At 46.9% G+C, this 7490-nt stretch overlaps 1 pseudogene; it reads right to left on the reverse strand.

Annotated features, from left to right (window-relative positions):
* Nucleotides 1–5398: 5398 nt before the first annotated feature.
* LOC121164468 lies at nucleotides 5399–6979 on the reverse strand (annotated as a pseudogene).
* Nucleotides 6980–7490: the final 511 nt, after the last annotated feature.

Here is a 7490-nt window from a genome sequence, read left to right on the forward strand (position 1 = left end):
GAGCTATGTTAAATTTATGTACTAATTTATGAAAGTGACGTTTTAAAAAGTCCTCACCCAGAAACGTGGCGTGTCTTTCCACTTAACTCAGTGCTTGCTTTATGTCCCTTAATAAAATTTTAGAGTTTCTTTCATATCGACCCTCCAGCTATATTTGTGAATGTAATTCTAGGTAGTTTATCATCATATTTTGTTATTACAGTGTCTGATGTATTTTTTCCCCATTTCCATGTTTAAGAAATAAAGAGTTACTGTTTGTTTTTATTGTAAACATCTCACCAAATATGCTGTTAATGCCAATCTTTTTAGTGATTCTGATTTTCTAGGTTCATATTAATATATATGAGAACAAAGAATTTTAGCTGTTTCTGATCTTACACTATTTTGCCTTTGAATGTATTTTTTTTTTTACTGTGGTAAAATGAATGCCTTTAATGTGGAATATTGATTTAGCATCATTATTTTAATATCTTACTTCAGTTTTTCTTTCGAGTAGCAGATTTTTCTTTCTCTTTCCCTTGTTTTTCAGGTTCTTTTTTAGCTACCAACTGATATAAGTGTGATTTTTGTTTGATTTAATGTAATGGATTTTGTTGAAGATTTTCTGTTGCCAAACTGTCTTTTTTTCATTGTTGGACTGTATCTTGTTTGAACTGTATTTTTTTAAATAATGCTAATTCAATTTCCTCATGTTTTTGGATAGCTTTTGTATCTATCAGCCACATGAGGATGTTGTTGGGGCCTGATGAATTAATCTTAAGATCTTAAGATCCAGGCCCAGCGTGGTAGCCTAGCAGCTAAAGTCTTCACCTTGCATGCTCCAGGATCCCATGTGGGCACTGGTTCGTGTCCCAGCGGCCCTACTTCCCATCCAGCTCCCTGCTTGTGGCCTAGGAAAGCACACAAGGATGGCCTAAAATCTTGGGACCCTGCACCTATGTGGGAGACCTGGAAGAAGGTCCTGGCTCCTGGCTTCAGATTGCTGCAGCTCCAGCCTTTGTGGCTTCTTGGGGAGTGAATCATCAGACAGAAGATCTTCCTCTCTGTCTCTCCTCCTCTCTATATATCTGACTTTCCAATAAAAATTAAGAAAATAAAATATGATAAATAAAATAAAAATTAAAAATTTTATTTTAAAAATCTTAAGATTCAATGAAGGAGACATTATTCTCTCACACATACACACACATACATAGTTCTCCTGTGGACACTAGGAATTTTACCATCTGGAGTTTCCAAGAAGTTCAGTAACAAACCTGATGTGACTATCAAAAGCAGCTTATTTAAAAATAATAATAAGTAATAGTATTTATTATTATAATAATAAAGCCTCAAAGTAGAATATTCACCCAAAATCTTCAGACGTATAACCATTGAACTTTATATGTTATACCCCTTAATCTCTTCTGGAGTTGGAACTATGTTTTTTTTTTTTTTTTTTTTAGATTTATTTTTATTATTTTTTCATTGCAAAGGCGGATATACAGAGAGGAGAGACAGAGAGGAAGATCTTCCGTCCGATGATTCACTCCCCAAGTGAGCGCAACAGGCCGATGCTATGCCGATCCGAAGCCAGGAGCCTCTTCCGGGTCTCCCACGCGGGTGCAGGGTCCCAAAGCTTTGGGCCGTCCTCGACTGCTTTCCCAGGCCACAAGCAGGGAGCTGGAAGGGAAGCGGGGCTGCCGGGATTAGAACCGGTGCCCATATGGGATCCCGGGCGTGCAAGGTGAGGACCTTTAACCACTTGCGCCACCGCACCGCGCCCTGGAACTATGTTTTGTATCTTTTTTCCTGGCTATATTTTCATTTTCTCTCCCCACCCTCTTTCCCTCTTTCCCCAACTCTCCCCAGCACACCATCATTAAACTTTTAGGGAATTCACTTTGCAATCACTGCAGATCTGTGAAAAATTGCGAAGATAGTACAAAGAGGTCTCCTGTGCCCATGACCCAGTCTCTCCTGGGAAGATCAACATTTGTACAATGTGTGTGTATACCTGTTTGGTATTGTATCATGTGTACAGGTTAGTATAAACACTCCTGTAATGAAATATTCATCCCCACAGGGCTTTCACTTTTTTTTTTCTTTCTTTTAAAGAGAAAGGAAGAGACAGATCTTTCATCTCTGGTTCACTCCCCAGATGACCGCAACAACCAGATCAGAACCAGGAGCCAGGAGTTCGTCTCCCACAGGGCAGCAGGAACCCAAACACTTCAACCATCCTGCTGTGCTTTTTGCGGACCACCAGAAAGGAGCTGTGTTGGGAGTGGAGCAACCAGGACTTGAGCAGATCCCTGTATAGGATGCTGTTGTCACAGGCATGGTTTTGCTCCCTGTGCCACAATGCCAGCTCCCGATTTATCTTTTCCTAATGATAATTCCCACTTTTCCTCTACCATTCCTAATCCTAAATTACCACTAATTATTTGTGATTTGGTCATTTCAGCCATGCCATATATAGATGAAATCATTAAAGAGGGCCCACCATGGTAGCCTGGCGGCTAGAGTCCTCATCCTGAGTGGGCTGGGATCCCATATGGGTGCTGGTTCTAGTCCCAGCAGCCCTGTTTCCCATCCTGCTCCCTGCTTGCGTCCTGGGAAAGCAGTCGAGGACAGCCCAAAACCTTGGGACCCTGCACCCTTGTGGGAGACCTGGGAAGAAGCTCCTGGCTTTTGGCTTTGGATTAGCTCAACTCCAGCCATTGCAGCTGCATGGGGAGTGGATCATCGGATGGAGAATTTTCCTCTCCGTCTCTCCTCCTCTCTGTATATCTAACTTTGGAATAAAAAGAAAATAAATCTTTTTTTTTTTTTTTTAGAGGAACATGACCTTATAAATATATTCATTTGTTAGACCGAGTGACTGACTCTCCATCTTCTGGTTCAGTCCCTGATTGGTCACAGCGACCAGGTCTGGACCAGGCCAAAGCCAGCAGCCTGGAACTCCATCCTAGTATCCCACATGTTACCACGTGATACTCAAGCACTTGGGCCTTTCTCTGCTACCTTCCAGACACGTTAGCAGGGAGCAAGATCAGAAGGAGAGCAGGTGGGACTCAAACTCACTCATGTGGAGTGCCAGCGTCACAGGCAGCAGCGTTACCTGCATTACACTGCTGAACCCATGCGATGTGTTAGTATTAACTTCACCATAATGGTCTTAAGGTCCACTCCTGTTGGTGTATCAAGCGCCCTTTTTTTTTGCTCCAGGAGTGTTTTATGGTGTGGATGTGCCGTGGGTAGCACTGTCGTTCACCTGGCAGTGATGGTTTCTGCCACTTGGGGCTCACTCTGTCATCAGCCTCCAGTCTTCATCCTTTGTCACTTTCTTCTGATTTTTCATGACTTTTCAAGGGTTCTTTAATTGCTTGGTTTCTTTGCAAATCTTTTGTAGTAATACAAGCATTTTTCAGCTACTTTCCTACTTTATGCGAGGTAACTATTGCCAGGTATTTTATATCAAAAACGCTTTCTGTTGTAATATTACTTTATATTACATCTTTGTAGAAGCTTTAAAGAATGTGTCTTGGTTTCAGATTGTGCAATCTGACACATTCACCTTTAGGCATTACTGTTGTCAACTTCTAGTTTTCAATTCAGTTATGGTATCAAATGGGATATATAAAATCTCTGGGGGGATTAAGGTTTTCTTGGTTAGCTGAAAGTTGGATTGCATGATCCTGTTTGTTTGGCTCATATCTGAGTGTCACAGTTAGGTAGCCAGGGGCTGCTGCGGTCAGGAGCAGCTCTTGTGGTGGGCTGGTCCCTGGGAGCCCAGCTCCTGTTCCAAGCTGCGGTGATCTGAGCTTGCCCCACCTTGGGTGGAAGGCTCCAAGGTTTCAAGGGGGGGGGGGTGACGAACAGCAAGACTCTTAACAAAGAAGAGAAACGCCTGCTCTTGGCTGGCATGCGGGTGCCGAGTCCTGTGCTTGGCTTATACTGGTACCAATCAGTACGCCTCACAGTAACCTGGTGACTGGAGGTGATGGTTTTTACTTCACAGGGTAATGAATAAGAATGGCACAACTTTTCCAAGGTCACAAGACTAATAAGGTTGGGATTTGGATTTTTAAAAATATCTCATATGTAACATTCTTTATGTATTATAAAATACAAAGTTATTGACTTAAGCATGAATCATTCACATATTCTATAACATTTCATGTACACTGTATCACTGTATCTTCTTGTATCATTCCAAAATTCTTCCTCTTTGTCTTTTTTTTTTTTTTTGGCTGGTTAGTTTGTTCTTTTTTGCATCGTAAAGTTACAGGATTACTTATCAACAAAGTAAGTTGCCCAGGTGTCGCCAACCAGCAGCGACACCAGCGACACCTACCTACGAGGCACACTCTTGAGGGTCTGGGAAAAGCCGGAACCTCAACCGGACCCCTCATTGCCAAAAGCGACTGCTTTTATACTCTTTCTCCGCTGCTTTTTTTCTTGTAGGTCTTAGCTTTTCTCTGCTGCTTTTCTCACCGTTCTTCTCTGCATAGGCCTTCCTCTCCTCTTTCTGCTGCTTTTCTCCCTGTACTTTTCTCTCCATAGATCTTATTGCTTTTGTACCCCTCTCTGCTTTTTCTCCCCGAAGACCTTAGCTTTTCTACCCCTCTCTGCTGCTCCGTTCTTCTCATTCCATCCATCATTCTTCTCCCCATCCTTCTCCTCATCCGTCCATCTTACAGCTTTTAGCAGCTGCTTTTATACCACTCTCCACCAATCACTTCTCCCCGTGGGTCCACTTGGTGCTACCTGATAGGCTAGTAGCAATGACATAATTGCAGCGAGGGCATCAGCCTATCCCTGTGACTTCCTGTTTACCTGTTGGCATGACCAACCCTGCCTCCCGGCCCTGGGCCAGCCGCCATCCTGCGATGGCCTTTCCTATTCCTGGGAGCAGCTCTGGCACCCAGCTCCCCACACCCAGGGCAGAGAAATCCAAGTCCTGGGGCTTCTCTATGCAGGGTGGTCCCCAGGGACCAGGCCTCCTGGGTGGGGCCCTGCTCCCCTGAGGTCCTCACTTGGCCAGTTTCCAAGGGACTGACACAGAACACCTGACGGCAGGCTGGCTTGGAGGAGGGACCCAAGCTTACAGTTTTTAGCTGATGCAGGAGCCGGCCTTTCCTCTGCCACCTTCTGGACAGGCTGTTGGGTATGTGGGGCTGGCCATCCTCTGTATTCTTCTGATGCGATGATACAGCCTCCTTCCTAGAAGTCATGGTATGTCTTCCCTGCTGCGTTACTCCCGTGTGTGTGTGTGTGTGTGTGTGTGTGTGTGTGTGTGTGTGTGTGTGTAAAAACAATAGCCTCCACGGGAAGGGACCTTCTGGTTTCTCCCTTTTTTTCCTTTTCCTTCCCATGAACACAACAAGCTCTTCAACACTACAGTTCTGTCCATCTACTTCCAGCAGGGTTACACGGTGACCTTGATGACCAACCCGCTGCAGCTGGATATCATACAGGTCACCTTGCACCAGGTGTATGTGTCTGGGTTGTGGGCACTCAACCCTGTCCAGGAAGGTGTGACCATCGTAGCCTCATAGGATGTAGGTTTTCCCTTGGTGCACAGTGACCCCCCTCCCCCCCCCCAGGGCGCTTCGTTGGCATTTCATGGGAGCTACAAAGCTCCAGGTCTCCCTCTCTACGTCGTAGGGCTCCACGCTGTTGAGCTGGCCCTGCCCGTGATGGCCCCCTACTGCATAGATGGAGTTGTGTAACAGCACAACAGACTCCTGCCCTGCTGTAAATGTTTTCCGGCATGATCTTTCGGAAACCAGGTGCCACTTGTCACGCTCGGGCTCCTACAGCCGTGGGAGCCGCCCACCGTGTAGATGTCGACCCCCCCCCCCCATGCGGTTGCTCAGCTTGCTCATCATATTCAGCAAGGCGCAGGGTGACCATTGGTTGGTCATGGGATTGTAGCAGTCTAGGGCACTGGAGTCGGTGTTACCCTTGGGGGACTTGTTACGGCGGCCTCTGGCATACAAGAGCCTGCCTTCCACACAGCCAGCCAGGCCACTCCTGTTCTGCCAGCCACAGCCGTGTGCCTTGCTGGGTTGTAGACCTCCAGGTAGCTGAGGGACTGCTGGAAGTAGCCACTGGCCCTGTAGATGAGCCAGCCCACCTTGGGCGCTTGGCAGATCTTCACCTGTGTAGGCTTGTGCATGGTACGTTCCTGGAAGATCTTCACCAGGTAGTTCTTGCAGCGCGAGTCCCCAGCATAGGACATCTGCACAAAGTGTGGCATGAGCAAGTGGCAGGTGCACAACCTGCAGCAGAGCGTGCGCATGGAAGCACGACTGCTCACAGTCCAGTTGATCCAGTTGATGAAGGCATGGAACACTTCGGACTCGCAGCACACGTTTAGGTCATCCCAGCTGGGATGTGGGGCAGGTTGAAAAACTCCTGCTTGGCCTCCTCAACCGAAGTGCATATAGGCGTACTCGCTGGCCCACTGGTGCAGCTCCATGCAGCCAATCTGCTCAGCCAAGTCGGTGATGTGCAGCGTTGCTGGGGTTGAGCTGCTGCACCAGGAAGTTGCTGTAGCCTGGCATGATGCTGTTGATCTGATACACGACAGAGCCGTTCATGATACGCAACATGCACTTGTTGCCCATGGCAGATGGATGCCATGAAGGCGACCTCGATGAGGCCTGCCATGACCTGTGGGTAGATACCTCAAGAGATACCACCTCCATGCCCTACTCCACAGCCTGTTGGTGAACATGGCTTTGAGGCAGGGCTGGACAAGGCCTGCACCACTTTGTGGGCCATGAACTGGGCGGCCAGCGTGTCCTTGTACTTGACCTGCAGCATGCGTGTCACCTCGGCCTTGCACTCAGTGGAAGCGTACATGACCGCTTCCCCCACCCTCTTAGGGTGCTGTGATGGCTGCTGGGACATATCAGCTGTGGGGCTCGGCCCCGCTAAGCTTGGCTTCTGGCTGCGCTGCGTGAGTTTCTGAGCGACAAGGGAGCATGCCGAGGCGGACTCTCAGGGGTCCCCGCCATGGTCAGGCTCCATTTCCACCTCCGCAGCCCACTGACCGGGCCTTCCTTCTTGCCGTAATGAATTTGGCCCTTGAATTTCGCTTAATGTGATACTACGAATTTTGTTTTAAGTTTTAATGTTTTCATATTTATGTAAGAAAGTAGATAATGTACATACATTATAAATATTATTATGATGAATATCAATTGAATTCCAGCTCTGTGTGTGTTTACTTATGTGCATGTAAGGTGAAACATTTTTTTTTTGGATGTTTCTTGAAAATTTTTAAGGCTATCTGAAATGCAGAATTACAGAGAAGGAGAGGCAGTAAGAGAGATTATCAATTGATTCAATGCCCAGATGGCCACAATGGCCGTGGCTGGGGCAGGTGGGAGGCAGGAGCAGCTGCTCAGTCCCAGTCTCCACCATGGGTGGCAGGTACAAAAGCCTTAGGAGCATCTTCCTCTGCTTTCCCAGGAAACTGGATCAGCAGTGGAGCA

The sequence above is a fragment of the Ochotona curzoniae genome, unplaced genomic scaffold (genome assembly GCF_017591425.1).
Source record: "Ochotona curzoniae isolate NIBS_2020 unplaced genomic scaffold, NIBS_Ocur_1.0 contig_78, whole genome shotgun sequence".
Taxonomy (NCBI): domain Eukaryota; kingdom Metazoa; phylum Chordata; class Mammalia; order Lagomorpha; family Ochotonidae; genus Ochotona; species Ochotona curzoniae.